The 20,593-nt window shown below is 55.3% G+C and overlaps 1 long non-coding RNA gene across 1 annotated transcript in view; it reads right to left on the reverse strand.

Annotated features, from left to right (window-relative positions):
- Positions 1-18,914: 18,914 nt before the first annotated feature.
- LOC125098689 (uncharacterized) overlaps positions 18,915-20,593 on the reverse strand; it is a 65,383-nt gene continuing 63,704 nt past the window's right edge. Inside the window, exon 3 of the long non-coding RNA XR_007126915.1 lies at positions 18,915-19,630. This is a non-coding gene — a long non-coding RNA (uncharacterized LOC125098689). The remainder of the gene's footprint in view (positions 19,631-20,593) is intronic.

Raw genomic sequence — 20,593 nt, forward strand, 5'->3', positions numbered from 1 at the left:
AAACGATGTGTAATTGGGATGAAAGAACCCTTAAATCTGCATGCTGCTTTTAACTTAGGAGGTTTAAATTACAATTAATAGTTCCCTTGAAGAAGGCAGGAGGGAAAACAGAGGAATTCCAAGGCTGTGAGCTCAGAGCCCTGGTCTCCATCCTCGCTCTTGCTCTTCTGTGTCTGGGGGGTGCTAGAAGGGTTCAGAAGGAAGGAGAAAGGGGGAGATTTTCAGGGTCTCGGGCCCCCTGATGGGTTGCATCCTTTACAATTCCCAAACTTGCCAGTTCCCAAAGAAGCTCATCCAAACCCCTGGTCATTTGTCCGTCCCCCCTCACAGCATTCCTTGGATAATGCCAATGGCAAAAATTATCATCCCCATTCCACAGAGGGGAAAACCATGCAGAAACGCCTGTCCTAGAGGTCTGAGGTACAGATAATTCACCTGCATCTCCAAAACTGGGAGGGGTCTGAAAGCTCATCCCTCCTTACAATTCCCTGGGGTACAGAGACCCAGAGATGAGAAGGTATTTGTCCCACATCACACAAGGCAACCATATGGAGTCAGCACTAGAACCCAGGCCTCCTGACTCCAGCAGCCCTTCCCTCCTATGTAGCTCTGACCAATGAACTCCGTGTTCTCCGAGGAGAGCACAGTTCTCTGCACCAACCACGCAGACCCTTCCTTCCCCCACCTGCTCCCAAGAGGTAGTGATGGAGCCCTGACTGTACTGACCTGAGGAAGGTTGGCAGTCCCCCCTGCCCCCCTCCATCTTTGCCAGCCATGGTCTGGGCTATCCCCCTTCACTCCAGCACACAAACTTGCCAAGTTTCCCTCTGCCCGGGACTTCCTGCTTTCTGCTCCCATGTCACGCCCTGGGCTCTTCCTCTGGGTTCTGGCCCTAAGGGCAAACAGTGGGCAATAGCGCTGCAGACAGGTGTTCAGGTGGGTGACACCAGGGCATAAATCAGAATCATGAAGCCGGCTGGCTACTCTCCAGGAACGAGACTTTGGGTCCTTAGACGACACCACTGGAGAGTCAGAGAGAGCCCCAAGAGCTGCCTGGGCACTCACAGTGCTGGCTGAGGGGCTGCCCCTGGCCCTCAGCTGGGCGCACAGACTCCTGTCTTGGTGGGAATTCAAAAGCTCCCTCCCATGAGCCCATGAGAGGCTGGGTGCCTAACACCACAGTCCATGGCTTCGGAATGTGTTCTCTGGGCTAGCCTTCTTCAGTCCCCCCATCTCGCCGTAGCAAGTGCTGCTTGCTGCCTGCTCTTGGCCCTTCAAAGTCAGGCAAATTCCAAAAGAGCTTTTTTCTAAGACTGCCAAATTGTGTAAGCACATACATGCACGTGTGAGAGAGAGAGAGGGAGAGCAAGCACCATGCATAGGGGCATCTGTGCTTATGGGACACCTGTCTGTGCATGAGTGGGCATATGTGTGCATATATGTGTGCATGTGTGTACTGTGTGCGTGCGTGTGTGTTTTCTGTGCATGAGTCCTTTTAAAAGAACACAGTGGGATCCGCTTGGGGCCCTGTGTAGCTGAGCCTTATTTATAGCTCTCCTCTGTCTGGTTCGTTTCCTCTAACTTCCCTGCAGAATGATATGAATGAAAATGACACTATTGACTATCTTGGTAACCATAAAAGACCTTATAGAAATAAGATTTTTATAGTTGGTGGACTGGGAGAATCAAAAGACTAAGAGTTATGGACCCGGAGGATCGGGGAGAAGCAAGCGGAGACGGTAGGAGAGGTCCCCACGGTGGGTCGTCTGCGGGTTTTTTAAAACAAACTCATATAAATAAAGTGATTGTCTTGAAAGAGTTATGAGAGCCCTGAAGCTAGTGGGCAATATCTCCGTGGCCTCTGCGAAGGCGGGAGGGCGGGAGGGCGGGCGAGCGGGCTGCCTGAAAGGAAGCCCCCTCTCAGCTGAGCTTCTACTCCCGGCCTCCCAGAGGCGAGAAGGATGCCCGGCAGGACCAGCGCCACCCTTGTTTTTCCCAGGGGAGAATATAAACCCCCACATGGGAACAGGCGCCTGCAGTGTCCGGCTGGGCAGCCCCTCCAGGCTGGAATGGGAAGACCACGCCCCTTCCAACGAAGGCTGAACGTGTAAGCCCCGCCCAGCGGCCCTCCCCCCACACTGTTTGCGGCGTGCCTCCGCAGCGTCCCAGGCTGAGCCCGCCCTCCTCCACTGTGGCAAAATTCAAAGCCACTGGCACCACGTTTTACTGGGGCCCGTTTTACATTTGTCCTTCAGAGATGAGCAAGACTCCATCCGACCCTCAAGGAGCTCCCCCTCTCGGATTGGGAGCAGGGAGAGGGGAAAGGTAGGCAGGAAGAGGCAGACCGGAAGTTTAGGAGGCAAGTGAAGTGCTCACACAGGCACACAGGTGCACACGCATACAGGTAGGTACACACGCACACGGGTACGCACGCACACGGGTGCACACACACGGCTATACAGGTTCACGCACGGGTACACACGCACATAGATACACATGCACACAGGGACACAGGAATGCAACTACAGACAGCAGTGTTGAAACTTGGCAATGAAACTTCTGCTGTTGTTCATCCCAACAAACCAGGTGCTGGGCCCTGGGCACACTGAGCGGTATTAAACCCAGCCCCCTTCCCAGAGGAGACGCACACGCCCAGTGGGGAAGAGAGCGTGATGGGCACACAGCCACAGCACAAATGGGAAGGGCTGAATGGCACAAATTGCCCAGGGAGCAAGGACTACCTCTGCCTGGGGGATCAAATGTCAAAAGACATTTCTGCGGATGGGAGGGGCAAGGGAGGTCCCTAAGAAGAGAAGGAAAGGCATGTCTGGCCGGGGGGATGGTGAATACAAGGGCCTGGACATGAGCAAGTACAAAGCAGCTTGGGAAATGGCTCAGGTTTCCAGAAAGATCACCAACAGGAGGCTTCGGGCCGGCGGGAGGGGGCGTTTGGAGGGAATATAGGGGCTGGGTCTTGATTGTTTACCATAGATCTTTTTCTGGGGAAAGTAGGGCCACGTGGAATCACCTTGTGGGGAGCGGGGGTGGGAGGGATGTTATGGTCACAGTCATGTCTTGGAAAGGTCACAGTGGACACAGGGACGTCAGAGAGAAGGGGTGACCTGGCCCAGGCACTCAGGCAGTGGCAGTGACATTGGAGAGAGTCACGTCAGAGGTAGAAAGTCAAGGAAAGGTGGGAAGGGCTCCTCCCAGCTTTGCATCGGAGGACTGCTCCAATCTGGCTAATGGATTTTCAGACAAAGAGCAGGACTACGCACTTAGCTGTCAAGCAGTCCGCTGCCCAGCTCCCCTGGTGCTTCTCCTTCACTCTCCTCTCTCCCTCCGGTCCCTCCACCCCGCCCCCACTTGTTCCCAGCCCTCTGGAGCAACACCATGTCCCTGCCCTCTTCCACTTTTCAATTCTGAAAACCAGACAGAAGCCCCTCCATCTGGTCGGGGGGGCCTTGGAAATAACAACCTGGCCCAAGAGGCCACCTTGCCTCTGCATTCCTCTCCCTAGGGACCTGGGGACATGGGGTAAAGGCCAAGGAGTGTCCGTGGCATTGCCAACACCCTGACTCCTTGTCTGCCGGCATCGATCGCTCTGTTTCCTGACCTTTCAGGAGAGGTGCCCTGAATTCCGTGCCAGAACAGAGCCTAGAGCCGGTGGTGATGACTCCAGGAGTCCAGCCCCCTTGCCGCAGCCCCTCCGGGATGGGGTGCATTTGGGGGAGCAGTCTGGCCGCTGTCAGCCGGCCTGAGCATGTCTGAATCGAGGCTAGAGGAGCGGGGCTCGATTCACACCGACTCAAGCCGTAGGCGAGTTTATGGTTCTTGATTACACCCAGCAGGGAGGCCTTCTTAGTGATGAGAGAGAAAATATTCCACAACCTGTCTTTGCAATGTGCTGATCTCTTGGAGAGAGGGAGAGCGGGAGGGAGTGGGGGAGGGGTTGAGAGAGAGAGATTTATGAAATATGAGTGAGGAGATGAGTTTTTTTTAATTCAGGGTTCCCCAAAACCGCCTCAACATTTCTTTCCCATCATTTGTTTTTGCCTCCATGTAACTTGGAGGCAAAATGACCCCTATGGGCCTCCAGAGGCAGGTGGAAATCTTTGAAGTATGGCAGGGGGGCCATTCTCAGGGCTCCAAGCTGCTTCAGAGGGGACCAGAGCAGCACTGCCTCTCCCGAAGGCCCCTTCTCTCCCCCACGGGTTCCTCACATTCTGCTTTATACTCAAACTGCCCCCGCTGCACACACTCAGTGCCCAAACACGGTGCCTGGCTAAGGAACACAGTCCCAGCTAAGCCACGGACAAAGGGAAGAATGGCTGTGTATCTGCTCTCCCTCCCTGGGCGGAGACCTCCTGTGTCTCCCACAGCCCAGGGCCAGTGCCTTGTACGAAGTCAGCCCGGATTATGTGTTCTGAAGAAATGAGGAAGCCCAGGAGAGAGTCCACACCCTGTCCGGCTTCCTCGTGCTGGCTAAGCTGTCCTTCACTCTGCATGCTATTTCTGAAGTTCATTCTGGTTTTCAGTGATGTATCATATGCCCCCAAAAAACTGGGATACCAGGGGAAGAGAGGGGGCTCTGTGCTTTTGTTTCTTAAGAATTCGTGGGAACTATAATTTTAAATCATTGGATCTGAAAGCACTTCCCAGGGGATGGCCATGGTGGGGTGATCCCTCAGCGTCTGCAAGAATGCCGAGGTCTTCCCTCCCAAGCCATCAGAAAGGAGTCTGGGGGCTGATGCTGTGCCCTTTCCTCTTTTCTTACCTGTCAATCCCAGCCAGCTCCCCTACGGCCCATTAAAGACCCCTGCCACTTCCCTCTGCCTGGTTCAGCTTGCTGGAGGGATGGAGGGGGCCCGCTCAGAAGGAAACATAAACAACAGAACTGGAACCTCCAAGACAAGACCCAGGATCCTCTCTGAGGGGACAGAGAGCCCCCTGCGAAGGGTGGGTAGATGGCACACTGGCCACAATGTCAAGAGGGGAGGCTCTCCCCAGGACCAACACTTCAAGGAAACTACAAGACCTTCAAAGCTTCCAAGTTCAGTGTCTGCTGGGAACGTTAGGCATTGGGCATCTGGTGGACCCCGAAGCGCCCTGGGTCAGTAATCAGGGCTCTCCACAGCTGCCAGCATCCCCAGCCGGGCCAGTGCCCACCTGCCGCCTTCTGCCCTGGGCTGCGCCCCGACGCTGCCAAGGACCCGCGTCAGCCAGCCCCTCGCCTCTGGTTCTGTAAACCGTGGGACCCACCGAAGGGGGGGCAGCGCCACGGGGACGGTGCCCCAGCTCCGAAACTTTACACTGAAAGTTAATCCACTGAAGCGTAGCCCAAAATAAGCGCTCTGCCTAATGTGCCGGGAACTGGCGGTCGCAAGGCCAGGCTGGAGCGGATGTCTGTGCATCTCCGCCCGGAGCCTGCATTTAACGCCAGCGAGGGAGTCTGGGCTGGAGCGCTGCTTTCACACCGACTCGAGCCGTGAGTTTATGGATCTTGATTGCACCCAGCAGGGAATCCTTTTTAGTGATGAGAGAAAAAATATTCAACAACCTGTCTTTGCATTGGGTGTGTTGGACACACTTCCCTGCTTCGGAATCAGACATATGCCCGTGGTGGGAGTAAAACGGCTGTCAGCAGGCCAGAAACACTCCTCTCCTCTCCCGTCCCGTCCCCGCGGTGGGGGCTGCGGCCGGCCCAGCTCCTTGGGGAGGGGAGAGGCAACCCCCCCCACCCAGCGCGGCCCTCCCCACCCCGCCTGGGCCGCCGCCCCCCCCCCTCCGGGCCTCGGGGAGCGTGCCTGGGCAGTCCTCAGAGAGCCGGCTCCCGCGTGGGGCCCGCTGACAGCGAGCCCGGTAGAATATTGTATTAGTTGGTTGTGAGCTGTGTTCTCGTCAGGGTATCTGAGTTTCACAGAACAGACGGGGTGAGAGTTTTTGTGCTATATCCAGATTGGCTTAAAATAATGCCGTTTTTGTAGCTTATTAAACCACAGAAACTACACCAAAGTCATCTACGCTGCTGCCAGCAAACTCTCGGAGTTGGGGTTGGGGTAAGAGCTGCTGAGCTCAGCCTGGGGCTCAGGCCCTGCTGCCCAATTGGGGGACCTGGGGGTGCAGAGGGGAGGAGAAGGGAAGTGGCCATCTTTTCCTGACACTTCCTTTGGAAGCCAGGTTGGGGGGGGCTGGTCTGTGGCAACACTGGGGCAGAACCCCAGAACCCCTCTGGGACATCTGAGAGAGCATGGGGGTGGGGGCCTGTAGGCACAGGGGCCCCTGGGGGCTGAGACACTGCGCTGAGACAAGAGAAGGTAGATGGAGGAATGGCAGGTCCCAGACCCTATCTGGGCAGGGTGATTGGCACCTGAGTTTCAGCCTCTGTCCCAGGACTGCAGGAGACAGGTGGGACCTGGGACACCAGGAAGGGGAAGGGTAAAGCCAAGCAGTAAATGTTCATCAGCACCCCTCCTTGGCCAGGAAGACCTCCCCTTTCTTGTCCCCTCTCCCAGTCCCCAAAGAAAGCTGTATCCTCTCCCTATGGAGAAGGTGGAAATAAGGGGGGAAAGGGGTCCTACAAGAAATGCCAAAATAGCCTTGTTCTAGATCATCCTGCCCCAATCTGGGCAATCATAACCAGGACTTAACTACTGTGAGCTTCACAACAAGCCTATAAGATATATGTCGTCATCATCCTTGATCCTCAGAAGAGGAAACTAAGGCTCAGAGAGGTGGAGTGATTTGCCCACAAACACACAGCTACAGAGTGGTCCCATCACAACTTGAATCCCCGAACGACCGCGGAAGGAGAGCTCTAACCACTGTGCCCCAGTCCCTGAGCACTTGAGACTTAAAGATGAATCAAGATCAGCTCTAGTTCTTGTACACTCCCATGTGACATGTTTAGAAACGAGCACACCTAAAGACAATGAGAAGTATTTGAGGTGAAACCAATACTCCCCATTTCCCGATGGATGTGTCTGCTGGCCATGCCTCTGACCTCCTGGCTCCCCAGCCTAAAGTGTCAGTTAGGAGAGAAAACGGGGCCCACCTGTATCTCTCCAGGGCCCAGTGATGCCCTGGCTACTTCTAACAGGCACCTTGTCTCGGACCCCTGGGCCACAGGCTTCCCTGCCCTCCGGAGGGGACCCATGGGTGTGGCAGGGGCTGCTCTCCTCCCATGCTCTCCCCCATCCCAGATGCCTGCAAACCTTTGAGCCGATTCTCAGCAACTCCCCGCCCTCCCCGACCAGATAGCCAGGCTACCACCAGATAGGACAGCTTTGACCTCCCAGAGTGCATCCCCTTGACGACCCCCCGCCCACCCTATCCCGGCCTAGGCCTCACCGCCCTTTTAGTGGATGGTCACCCCCACTCAGCTCACCGGCGCCCCCCCCGCCCGGCTCCAGTCTCTCTCTCTTCTACGTGGTTGCCAGCGTGAGCCATGTAACCACACTGCCCTCCCAACATAATGCCCTTCTTGAGGGCTCCCACACCCACGCTAGAGGCCGGAGGTCTTACCCCTCAGCCTGGCCTGCCGAGACCCTTCACAAACCACACTACTCACCCCTGTACCTCAGTCCTGTGCACCCCCTACACCAACCATGCAGAGTAACCAGCCCCCCAAACCCGAGCTCCTTTGACACCTCCCTACTGTGGCTCAGTTACAACCCCCTGCCTGATACTCAGGCTTTATAGGGTTAACTTCGTATCCACCCCCACCCCCAAAAAAGTCCTGCAAAGAACAAGGAACCTGACACAGAGATAGAGAATCAAAATAGCGGTCCAGAGGCTCCCCGTGTGAATCAGAGGCCACACCCTCCAAGTCCAGCAGGCAGTGCCTCTCAGGGGTTCAGATTTGGACGCAAATCCCAGCCCTAGTATTTGGGCATATCATTTTTTTAAAGTGCCTCAGTTTCCCTATCTGTAAAATGGGGAGGATAATAATACCTAACTCCTCAATTGCTTGTGAAGATTAAAATAGGTGATCTATATAAAGGGCTTGAAACAGGCTTCGCATACAGTAAGCTTTATGGAAGTGTAGGCTGCCATGATTATTATTATTATTCCCATCATCATCATCACCATCACCTCACATGGCCTATCCAAGCCCCGCTCCTTTTGACTTTGATCTCTGATGACCCTAACAAATTCTCCCTCCCTCTCCTCTCCTCTTCCCTCTCTCTCCCTCCCTCTCCATCTCTCTCACATGCCCACCTTCACACATGTATGTACCCAGATTCATATATTCAGATGCGCACGGGCACACACATGCATGCGTAGAAGCACCCACATGCTCACACACCACCTCCTCACCCTTCGAACTCATCTTGCACGTTGAGGTCCTCTGCAGCCCCAGCCTCAGGGCCCTGGGCTCTACCTCTCTACGCCTTTGCCACATCTGAATCCAAAGTCAGGAGCTCCCCAAGAGCCCTGCCCAGGCTCTCACTGTGACCCAGAGAATTAGGCACAGCCTATCCCCGACCAGAACCCAGCTAGCTGCACTGCTCAGCAGCTGGGGTGCAGGTGCCTGGTGGACAGGGGAGTGGGGCTGGGGCAGCATGATCAGCAGGCACGTGGGCAGAGGGGATCCCCAGGGGAATGTGGTTGCCTCCTTTTTCAGCTCCTGCTCCGGCACATCCCAGCCAGTCCTGCACGTCAAACCCTGGGGCAGGAGGTCCCACTGGAATCAGAAGTGTCTGTTTCCTGGGCAGTTCACTGTGGTCTGCTCTACAAAGTGCTAAGGGCTTTGGAGGCCTTCATTCATTAGTGGTAGGCAGGACTTCCCTCCCGACCTCACAGCAGCTTCTAGACGAGGTCCTTTCCCACCAGGAACCTTTCATCACACCCAGCTAAGGCTCACTTTTATGCATCTAAGCCTCTCTTTTGGGGTAAAGGGCGGGGGATGGAGGACTTGGAGTGGGGCAGAACTGAGTTCAAACCATAACCTCCCTACTGTGTGATTTCCAGGACATCACTCCATCTCTCTGAGCCTGTTTCCTCCTGGAGACAAGAATCTGTACGAGGTCTGTTGTGGGGAGTGACAAGGAAAATGAGTAAGAACGTGCCAGAGAATTCTGAAGCACCAGACCATAAAGGTTGTTTACCGTCACCTTGGGCGCTGCACTCGCATCCTCCGTTTGCTCCCGGCACGCAGATCCGTCTTCTGCCCTGCTCTGCGCCCCAGGAGCCTCACCAATATGAACGGTGTCACCCAGGATCCCCACCCACTGGCTTCCAGTCCAGACCAGCTAATATTCAGCACCAGCAGGAGATGGGAGGGTAGGAAAAGAGAGAGATAGGGAATGCATCTCTGTTTCTCCCCGGTCTCTCCGTATCCCGGCACTGGCTATGATGGTCCATGGCCACGGCTCTGTCAAGTGGTCCCTCTCTCTGTCCCTCCTTCTCTTGCCTCACCCCTAAAGGTAGCCACAGCTTCCTCTCCCAATTACTAATATGCAGATGGTTCACTATCTTTTGTTCTTTCTCTTATACCTGCTCTCCCTCTCAAATCAAGCCATCCTCCGCTAAGCCACTTGGTGTGCCAATTGTCCCATACTGCTCCCAGTGCTGATTGTAACTGGACCTACCAGCATCTTCCTTGCTCACTCCAGCTGTTCTATGTCTTAAAGACACCCTGGGCTCACAGTTCTGCCATCCCTGCTTGCTGAGTCTCTGTGGCTTTGGGTCACTGAGGACTCACAGGATAGAGTTAGAGAAGACAGGAAGGGACTGGAAAAATTCTAGGGTGGCCCCCCCACTATTCTCTGCAGGGGAAGGAGCTTCCACCATGCCCTTGCTGCCAATGCTGCCTCCAGGCAGAGTGGACAGCCTCTCTGGGTGAAGACCTGCCCAGACCCTGCAGCTCAAGGACAGCCTCTGGGAGACCTGTCCAGGAGAGGCCTTTGTCCCCAACACCTGGAGCTAAGCGTCTGCTTTGCCTGTGCAGGGGAAGCTCTGGTTTAATTAAGGATCTTAGGAGAGAATTCTTTCTTGTTATTTTCTGAATAAATTAAGGAAGTAACTTTGATGCAATATCATTTTCATCTAATCAGGAACATTCCGAAATTACCATATTGTTTTCCATTAGAAACCCCATCAGCCCCCAAATCAGATAACCAGCCTGGAGGTTGCCAAGGCCCCTCTGTCCTGGGGCTGTTGAGTGCTGTGGGGACAAAACGGGACTCGCAGCTCCTGACATAAGCCCTTGCTGGGAGTCTGAGACTGCTCAGGGCTCCTGGCAAGGCTGCTCAGCCCCAGCCAGGGCTGGGGAGGGGTCCGCCAGGACGAGGGCAAAGGGGGAGGGGCCTGGGAGCCCTGCAGAGCAGGTTGAGTTGGATCAGAATCTGCCTCTGAGCTTCCTGGCAGTTGGGCTGGGAAGGAGAAGAGGTCAGGCTGCTAATCTCGGGCCCCCAGTCTCAGCCTGGGCAGCCTCACAGGGACGAGAGGAAGGGAACTTACTGAGTCCCAGCTGGCTGGCACCAAGGGCCAAGAGAAGGGGGACCTGGGATACAACTGCTAAGAAAAGACTGAAGACCGCCCACATGAGGTGGGGCCAGAGGCTGCTGGGGATTTGCGAAATCTCCCCTGCAAAGCTGATTTCCCATCTCTGACATAGCTTCCTGAAGGCTCAAGCTGAGGGTGTTGAGACCACAGCCAGCCAGGGGCCCATGGAGGGGAGATGGGAAGGTCCCAGGCTGGACTGCTGTCCACAGAGCCTTTGCCCTTCACAGCAGGGTGGCAGCTGAGGCCGGCAGGAATCCGGGGCTGACCCCACCCACCTTTCAGAAGCTCCATGCGGTGTGGACAACATCCCAGCATGCACCGAGAAAGACCCAAGTCCACCCTTAAGAGAAGAGGGTGGTTTTGTTAGACGTGCCTGGTGACCAGGTCAGAATCTCTTTCTGTTGGTCTGTTCCTACCTGTGGCTCTTCTCAGTCTCTGTGACTTTCTTGAACTCCTGCGTGTCTCTCCCTCCTCTCTCCCTTCCCCTCCCTTCTGTCCCTCTCCCCTCTCTCATTCTTTCCTGTGTCCCTTCCCGTGGTGCCCTGGGCCTCCCAGAAGCCAAGAGCCTTACCCAGAATGCAGTGGGGACACCCCACCGTCTCCCCCATCCCACCCCTGCGACCGGCCCGCGGGTTCTGCCTGGCTCTTCATCGCCCCGGGGCATTTTCCAAAGCTGGAAAGCGAAGGAGGGGAGAAGCTAGGGAGAGATGGGAGCCTCTCCACAACCCTCCTGATGCTGCCCCAGAACCAAAAAATGATGTCATGCCAGTGTGAAGGAGGAAGACAAGGGGGTGCTAGAGAATGACAGGGAGGAGGAGGGTGGCTGTCATGTGGCGGAGAAAAGTGTGTGTGAGGGCAGATGGGGGTGAACAGGTTGGGGAGGGTCCGGGGAGGATGTAACCCTGGGGCAGACTGGGAGCCCTCCTGAGGGTCTGGCTAAGCCCCAGATGCTCTTTGAAAGTGGTGAGCTATTCTCCTTGCCTCTGGGCCCCGGAGCTCAGCAGAGGGCCAGGCACATGGAAAGCCCAGGAAACACTTGCTGAGATGAATCAGTAATTCAGAGAATAATACGAACTGCAACACACCATCCCTCATCAGCACATGGAGGAAGGGGGCTCTGGACTCTGGACGGCAGCTCTCATCCACGAGGCTGGGGAAGGCAGCCACCAGGAGGCACTGTGGGGAGCAAGGTTGTGGCCTTTGGCGCAGGGACAACCATGGTCTGCCCTGCTGGGTTTGGGACTCCGAGCCCTCAAAACCCAGCATGCCCAGAAAAGGCTAGCCCCTAACAGGTGGATCCATTCATTCGTTGTGCAAAGCTATCTCAAGGTGGCTGTTTGTGCAATGCTCTTGGGTGAGGTCCGCTTGCCTCCCTGTGAGTGTGGGCGTGGGTTTGGGGTGTGCATGGAGGTAGTGGGCACAAGTGTAGGTCAGTCGGGAGTGGGTATGGCTGTAGACCAAGTGGGACGAGTAGCATGTGTGGGAAGGACCTGCATGGGAAGGCTTAAATGGAAATAGCCAAGGGACAGGACAGAGCGGGGACAGTGGAAGGGGTCTGAGGGCAGCCCGCAGCCCCACGACTCAGGGCCAGTTCCCACGGCTGCTGTTTGGCTCACTTTCTGCTTTAGGCCTTCAGAGGTGGGGGCATTTTCTCCTAGAGACCCCCACCAAGGATCTTGCTTGGCCCCCACCGCTCCTGGCGGGGAGGGGCCCCTCCCATCCGAGCCCACAGTTAACCACTTGGCACAAACTGCCCGCCTTACCACATGGCCTCCATCCAGAGTTACCAAGAGGTGTTTTAATACATCTGGTTCTGTGAATACTTCCCACAGTCTCTTCTGGGCTTCTTCGGCTTTGATTTCCAAATCAGCTCCCGCTAGCCAGCTGCCCGGCTGTCCCGCACTGCCAGGAACCATCTTCCTGTTCTTTACCTCCTGCCCAGAGTTGAGCCAGGTCTCTAAGCATCTGGGCCCCTGGGTAGTAACAACCTTCCTTCTTTCTTGACCGCACTCCCCAGCCTCAAGCCTCCCTCCCTGCTTCTCCAAATGCCCCAGCCCCAGGGAGCCGAAGAAGGTCCCCGGATCCCCTAAGAGACCACAGCGTTGGCCCCCAGACAGCCTAGAGGAAGTGCCCAGAGAGGTACCTGGCCTGAGTCCTGGCTGGGACCCAGCCCGGTGCGTAGGGACGCCCTTGCTGTGGCTGGCTGAAGCTTGTTGGCGAAGCCGGCCTGGGGGTGCCTGGGAGCGGGCGGGGAGGGTGGCCTGACAAGGCTCAGAGAGCGGGCACACCCTGGGTGAGGTCATGCCTGCCTCACACCTCTGGTATTCTGGCTGATCACTATCTCCTCCCCCAGCCCTCAGGGTTACTCTGCTGCCTCTGCCTAGATGGGGCTCCGAAGAGGTGCTGATAGGGCAGAGCCCCACTGGAAGCCAGGGGGAGCCGCCACAAGCCCTGGCTGCTGGTCTGTGGTTCCCACCGCCACCCCCGCCATTCCTCCCGCCCCGGCAGATGGACAGAGTCAGGGCTGCCAGCCCGTGGGAGAGATGTCTGCTCCCCAGCACACCACCTCCACTAGGGTAAACCCCGTCCCCTGGCTGGCTGTTCTCCCTCCCACCGCTCCCCTGAAGCCAGGCTGGGAGGAGGGAGCTCCGGGGGCCAGGTTGCAGAGGGCTTCCCCCTTGGGAACACACCTAGTCACCTCCCACCCCGCCCTTGAGGCCCCGCTCACCTCTACCTCAACCAAACTGGAGCCATTCCAACAGCCTTTATCAATAGGGGAACCGTACGGTTTATCACGTAAACTCTGGAGAGTGAGAGGGTGAGAATCACCCGCTGAGATCACACGCTGAGCTCAGTCCCAGGCAAACTAGGTCTGACCCACTGTGGGCCAGAGCCCCAAGAAGATATGTGGGCATTCCAGTGAGCTTTGGCTCCAAGCAAACCTGACTCTTTGGCCTGGGGTTCTCGGGAACAAAAACATGTCCAGCTCTGGATCCTTTTTCTTTTAAATTCTTTTATTTTTCTTAAAAATTTTTTTTTAAGTATTCCCTATACCCAACATGGGGCTCAAATTCATGACTCTGAGGGGAAGAATTGCAGGTTCTACCGACTAAATCATCCAGGTGCCCCTTCTTAATTATTTCTTTTTCAGCCCTGGGCCCTTTTTCTTAACAGAATGGTGGGGTCGGGAGGGGCCTCCTTAGGGAACAGAAAGGGAGGACAAATGCCAGCCGCTCTCAGGAAACTCGCTTATGTTTCCTGTTCTCTTTACGTTCCTCATCCCTGGACTCATCCCTGAACCAGGGAAACTGAGGACGTAAAATGAAGGCAGACCACATTTTTTCAGGGGGACATGATCCTCCTGGGTGACTGATGACTTCCCCCTTCCTTCCCATCCTCATACCCCCAACACACACACCCCTCTACTCAGTCTCCTCCTATCTGCCTCCCTCATACACAACGGGGAAGCCAATGGGTCTCCAAGTGTGGTTCCCGATCAGTTGCGTTTGCATCGCCTGGGAACTCCCTAGAAAACCAGATTCTTGGGCCCCACCCAGACCTTCTAAGTCAGAAGCCTTTCATTCTGCATCAGTTGAGAAGCTCTGCTCTATTCCTCTCAAACTTTAATGGATGTACAGATCACCTGCGGATCCCACTATACTAGAGATTCTGGAGCGGAGGCAGAATGTGGCTCAGAAGGTCTGGGAGGGACCCAATATTCTGCATTTCTTAGAAACTCCCGGGTGAGGCAGGTGTTAGCCCACAGATCCCCCCCCCCCCCACCTCACCTCATCCCGGCTTGGAATAGTAAAGTTCTGGACACCCTAATTCTCAACCCTGGCTGCACTTTCAAACCACCTGGGGCGCCTTTAAAACTTCCGCTGCCTGAGCCTTGTCTCCAGAGATTCTGGTTTAATTGATCTGAGGTGAGACTGGGGCACGGGTAAGTCTTTAAATCTCCACAGGTGATTCTAGTACAATCCGAAGTTCTTAGCCAAGGGTGGTAAGAAGTACTCAGCGCACAGACACCCCCCCACCCACCCACCGCCCTCCCCCTCTGGGTTCCTCCTTCTCTCTTCGGTCTTCTGGATCCCCTTCCACCTCTGCCTGCCCATGTCTGGCAGACATTGGACACACAGAAGCATGAGCACGTGGACACACAGAGGGGTGTGAGGACAGACAGACTCTGCAGCAGAAGCAGCAGGCAGGAGAAGGCTGCAGGCACGAGTCTGCACACGCAAGCACCGCAGACACAGGTAATCCATCTGTACGGTCTATGTGTTGTAAACCCCTGCAGGTGTGTAGAGAGAGACAGACACACACAGGCGAGCACACACCAGCCGCAGGAGAGTCAGAGACCTCCTCCGTCTGTCTCCAGTGCTGTGACTCTTGGTCCTGTCATTGCTCCAGAGGAGGGGGCCTGGGTCTGTCCCTAACTATCAGCAAACAGGGAGCCCAGGCTTAGGCCTCCTCCTCTCTCTCGATACCACGGAAGTACTGTGGCGCCACCAGAGGCCTCCCAGGGAACCCGTTAGCGGCCAGCTGACTCAGCCTCAGGATCTCCTAGGGGGCTCAGGGGGGCTGATGCATCCTAGAGGACGTGGGTGCCCTCCGCCCCTCAGCCCAGTGCAGTGCTGCTGTGTTGAGGCCTCCTTTGAGTTTCCAGTCGTGCGTCCTGCCCCCCGCCCTGTGTGCTGGGGGCCCCCCGCAGACAGGCCTGATTGATGACTCAGGGGGACTGTGGCTGCCGCAGGCCTATTTTATGATGTCATTAGGCAGCTCCGGCCGAGGGAAGGAATCCCTCCTGACATCATAAAGGACTTGATATTTCGCTAATGTTATCTTGGCGGCGTGTCGCCCTGACATTTTCTCTCTGCAGCGCTCCCCCCAGGACCGGGACTTGTCTAACTACAGCCTGGAAAAAATGCAAAACAGACAAATGCACCCTCGGGGGACAGCGGGAGAAAGCTAATAGACCAGTCCCCGGCTCCCCACCCACGGAGGTGGTTTAGGTGGGAAGCATGATGTGTTTGTCAAGGGGGACCCGAGGCTACCTTCCTACAGCGGCGCTCCCGCCTTGGGCCCTGCCTGCTCAGCAGCCGGCGGAAGGCAGGTGCCAGTAGTGCTCCAGGACCATCTCGGTGGCCCAGAGGCTGTAGGACTTGGGCTAAGCTCTCACCCTCCTGCACTGCAGTGACCCCTTTCAAACCACAGGGGCTTGACCATTTCAGACCATCTTAGAAGGCTCTGGGGAGGGCAGCAGTGCCACACAGTTACGGAAGGACGATGCCCTAGGCTCTGAGCTGAAACACTAGACACCTGCGGAGAGGCTGGATGGTTTGGTTTGCAAGCTCCCCCCACCCCCGGGAATAGCAAGAGGTTTGGGGAACAGACTCAATAGAAAGTGCCATCTTCTCCTTCCCAGGGTGGCACAGGTGGGTCAGGGCTTGGAAAAGGAGAAAGATCCAACAGCCACAGGTACACTACCTAGATCTACCTCCAAAAGGACCCCAGGCTAAATCAACCAAAAATCTTCTCCTACCTGAGCAGCAATCGCCCACAGCACCCAGAATCCCCGGCAGATGGGCCTCCAGCTGACCATCCCTGGGGGCAGGGAGCTCATTCCTTTCCCCAGGCAGCCCAGCCATCTCCCTCCCTGTGGCTTCCCCCAAAAGGGTCCAGGTTCTGTTTTGTGGGCATGGTGGGAGAGGGCTGCTCCCTCCATCTCAGGACAGCCCACCAAGACAGGCACAAACACCGTGCCCTGGCCCCACCCTCCAAGCGTGCCGGAGGAGAAGCCTGGCTTTGTGCTCTTTTCAAAGATTGGAGTATCTTCAAAGAGCATAACCGACCATTTTAACCTGGGGTCCAGGGTTGGGACTGCAGTTCAATGGAATGAGTTTCCTCTGTAATCCTGTGTATCTTTTGTGTTTAAAACACTGTTTGAGAAGGTTCTACAGGCTCCACCAGACTGCTAAAGAAGTCCATGGCATTTGGGGGGGGGGGATGTTAAGTCTGTTCCAGACTGCAGACAAAGCCACTTTTAGCCATGAATGCGTTCTTTGGAGAGCTCGCTCTGGCCTGGGTGTGTGTCTCACCTCTGGAGAAGCCCCCCCACCACCACCCATCTTTGAAGAAACTACTTTAAAGTAAAGATGGATAAGACCAAGACCCACTTCCAGGTGTGACCTTGACGATGGTGCTTTTTCTGTGCCCTGGGGTGATTATGCACCGCCAGATTCCTAGGCTCCTGGATCTAAGCAGGAATCGATGGCACCACTGAGCACTGTTCAAGACAGGCAGGCAAAGAGGGACTGGACCCAATCCCAGCTTCAGAAAGTTCCCACCGGGTAAGTAGGCTTACTCCAGCCGCACCCCACTGCCCACCCTTCCCTAGCACACCAAAGGCTCCCTGCATGCTCAGCTCTGCGTGCGCTGCCGTTCTCTGAGCCTGAGTGCCCATCCCATGCCCTTCTAGTAGCTAACCCTCCCTCAGCCTCCCAGTGCCTGGCTGGATTACTCACTTGAGCCTGAGTGCCCATGTCCCAGGGAGAGACCCAGCTGAGCGTGAGCCTCCAAGAAGGACCACCTTGGCCTTGGATGCACTTGTAGCTGTGGTGCATGGAGATAGAAGATAGCCAATGCCAGTGTTGACTCACCCATATCCAGATGAGGCTGCCTGGGAATGGACTGCGGCAACTGGGCAGGGAGGTCCAGTCAGGGAAGCCTGGAATCCAAACCCAAATGGGTGGGGGTGGGGGAGGGCTGGGTCAGGAATCAGCACTTGGGCACTTCCTCCTGAGCTGGTGGCCCCCAAACAGGACTGCTGCGGGGCAGAGGAGAGGGGCTTTTCCTCCCAAGGGCCCCACTGCCTTGCTAAGGGAGTCATTCTGAAGCCATACCCTTCCAGAGCCGCCAAACAAGGATAACCCCTAATTGCCCAAGCCAGTAGATGGCCACTCGACACTCTCCAAAATGATGAGCAGTTCATTCATTCAGCAAAAATTTATTGAGTGCCCATTATTTGCCAGATGATGGAAATGAAGACAAAAATTCCTGCTCTCAAAGAGTTTACATTCTCAGGGTGCCTGGGAAGTCCATCAGTTAAGCATCGACTCTTGATTTTGGCTCAGGTCATGATCTCAGGGTCTGTGTTCAGTGGGGAATCAGCTTGAGATTCTCTCTCTCCCTCTCCCCCCAACTTACATGCTCTCTCTCAAATAAATAAATCTTAAAAAAAAAAAAAAAGCTTACATTCTCTTGGGAAGACAAGCAACATGGAAAATAAATAGGTAAAAAGTATAGTATGGTATTCCTAGAATGTTATAAGAGCTGTAAATAAAACTAAAAGAGGGACGCCTGGGTGGCTCAGTTGGTTGGACGACTGCCTTCGGCTCAGGTCATGATCCTGGAGTCCTGGGATCGAGTCCCACATCGGGCTCCCAGCTCCAGGGGAGTCTGCTTCTCACTCTGACCTTCTCCTCGCTCATGCTCTCTCTCACTGTCTCTCTCTCAAATAAATAAAATAAAAATCTTTAAAAAAATAAAAAATAAAACTAAAAGAGCAGGGTGTTTGTCACAGAGAAGGTAACATTTGAATAAAGACCTAAACAGGGTGACAGAGGGAGCCAGGAAGAGATCTGGGGGAAGAGCATTCCAGCAAAGGACACAGCGCATACAAAGGTCCTGAGGCAGGGACATGGCTGGCACATTTGGGGAACAGGGATGGTAAAGCAGTTAGAGAGAAGTGAAAGGGAGGAAACAGAGACCCTCACACGTAGGGAGATTGAGCATGTGGGGCTGAAAAAGCTACTGTGATGACTTTGACTTTCCTCCACAGGAGGTAGGAAGGAGTGAAGGTCCTGAGCAGGCAAGTGATGTGCTAGGACTTGAATGTTAACAGGATCAGCATGGCTGCTGTGTAGGGACCAGACCACTGAGGAGCAGGGAGGATACTGAGGCAGCCTTCTGCTGGGACAGTGGCAGTGGAGGTGGTGGCTGGGTTCTGGGCGTGTTCTAAAGGGGGAATACTGAATGCAGGCACTGCTGATGGCTCTGGCGTTATTTCCGCACAACCGACCTATGAAGCAGGTCATTTGTCCCCATCATAGAAAAGGACAGAAAAGGAAACTCGGGTCCAGAAAGGTCACACAGCCAGTGAGTGAGTCAACATGGTCTTATCCCAGTCTGAAGCCCGAGTTCTTCACACTCCGCTTTGGCGCCTGCCTGGGCAGGCTTCCAGCAAGGAGGACATCTAGCCAAAAGACCCCAAGAGAGGGGAACAAAGTCAGGATACTTACCAGCAGAGAAGTGTCCCTAAAATGTCATCTTACCCGGCTTTCTCTATACATTAAAGCTCAAATGATACTTATTGGTCTTAAGCGCTTTTATTTTCACTTACACAGTTTCCAACTTTTAATCAATCTTTTTTATTTTAAATTCCATCCAAAACCATCGGTGAAGGGAGAGGACTGTAAGGGGAGGGGAGGCATTTGATGACGGCAAGATAAGAGCTGAGGCACCGGAATGATCCATCACACTCCTGTTCCAGCACAGCTGTGAGCTGGGGCTTGGGAGCCTGGGGCAGGTAGGGAAGACAGTCCCTGTCCCTGCAGGGCAGCCACACGTGCAGGGAACCATATCCAGGTGAGGCTGCCTGGGAATGGACTGAGGCAACTGGGCAGGGAGGTCTAGTCGGGGAAGCCTGGAATCCAAACCCAGACAGGGGTCAGGGAGCCCCAATTCACATCCCAGAAGAGTTCCAGTGATGGCAGAGGGACCAACAGCAAACAGTTGAGCTGGGGCACACGTGCTCCAAAGTCCAAGCCAACAGATCTTCCAGCAGGTGGTCAGGTCTCCCTTTAGCAGGAAGGAGGGCTGGGAGGGACGCCGAAAAGGAAAGGAGAAAAAGTCATCTGATCTCGCTCTCACTGCTGCTGGGGGTGAGGATTAATATGCAGTGGGCGAGATGATAACTTTAAAAGGCCAGGAGCTTGTGTGGCTCTGGGGCTGAGTCCACATGGGAGATGGACGTAGGGAGCCCCTCTCCAGAGGCTGAAGTGGGCTTCCAAGTCTCATCTGTTATCGCCACAGCAGCCTGGGCCAGATCTACAAGAGGGAGCTGCACGAAGGGAAGGAGAGAGGAAAGGAGAGAAAAGTGGAGAAAGGGAGCTATGGCAGCTACATCCAAGAGTCCATCCTGCTCACCTTGATGCAGCCATGCCTGCATTCAGAAGTAGATACCAACACCCTCACAGGTAGATGTCCATACCCAGAAATGCACCAGCCGAGGGGCACGGCCAAGGAAGCACTCACTAATGCATGCACAGGGCAGACTTCTAGATACTGACGATGCACACAGAAGTACATGGGTCCCGGAGAGGACACACATGCTGAACAGCGATGCTTACATTGATACCAACAGAAAGGTGTGGAGTCATGTCCACAGATACTGGCAGGGGGGGCAGCCATGCATCAGGACGGACGCACTGGCATGCGCACAGCTGCACATGCAGTGAAAGATGCATACACACGGACACCCGTTCATGCAAGTGGATATGTGTAGACACACATACACAGAAACTGACAGATGTGTACATGCAAACTGTTCACGTACACACAGATGTGCAGACACACACACACCCAGACACACAGATGTGCACAAACCTAGATCTATCTATTCTTATATTGATATGTGATGCATATATGCACATTATTAAGAACACATGTTCCCGGATGTACTCTGGGCTGCGTGCGCACACACAAAGGCACGCACGAGGACATAGTCAATATGCAGGCACATGCATACAGCTCAGCATCCCTGAGCTGACCAGCTTCGAACCAGGTGCTCCCCTGACCCACCCCTGCCAGCCGCCAAGCCCTGGTTGGCTCCCCCAGGTACTCAGGCCCTGCCACATCTCCTGTCCGCCTGCTGGCCCCCGGCCAGGCCCCAGGCTCCTGGAAGGCAATTGCCCCACTCTCCCAGGTGCCGACTCAGCCGCATTTCACACCCAGCTGTGGAGCCAGGCCAGTGAAGCTTGCTGGAGCCTGCTTGGGGCAGCAGCGCGGGGGTGGCGGGAGGGAG

The sequence above is a fragment of the Lutra lutra genome, chromosome 4, assembly GCF_902655055.1.
Source record: "Lutra lutra chromosome 4, mLutLut1.2, whole genome shotgun sequence".
NCBI classification, from domain to species: domain Eukaryota; kingdom Metazoa; phylum Chordata; class Mammalia; order Carnivora; family Mustelidae; genus Lutra; species Lutra lutra.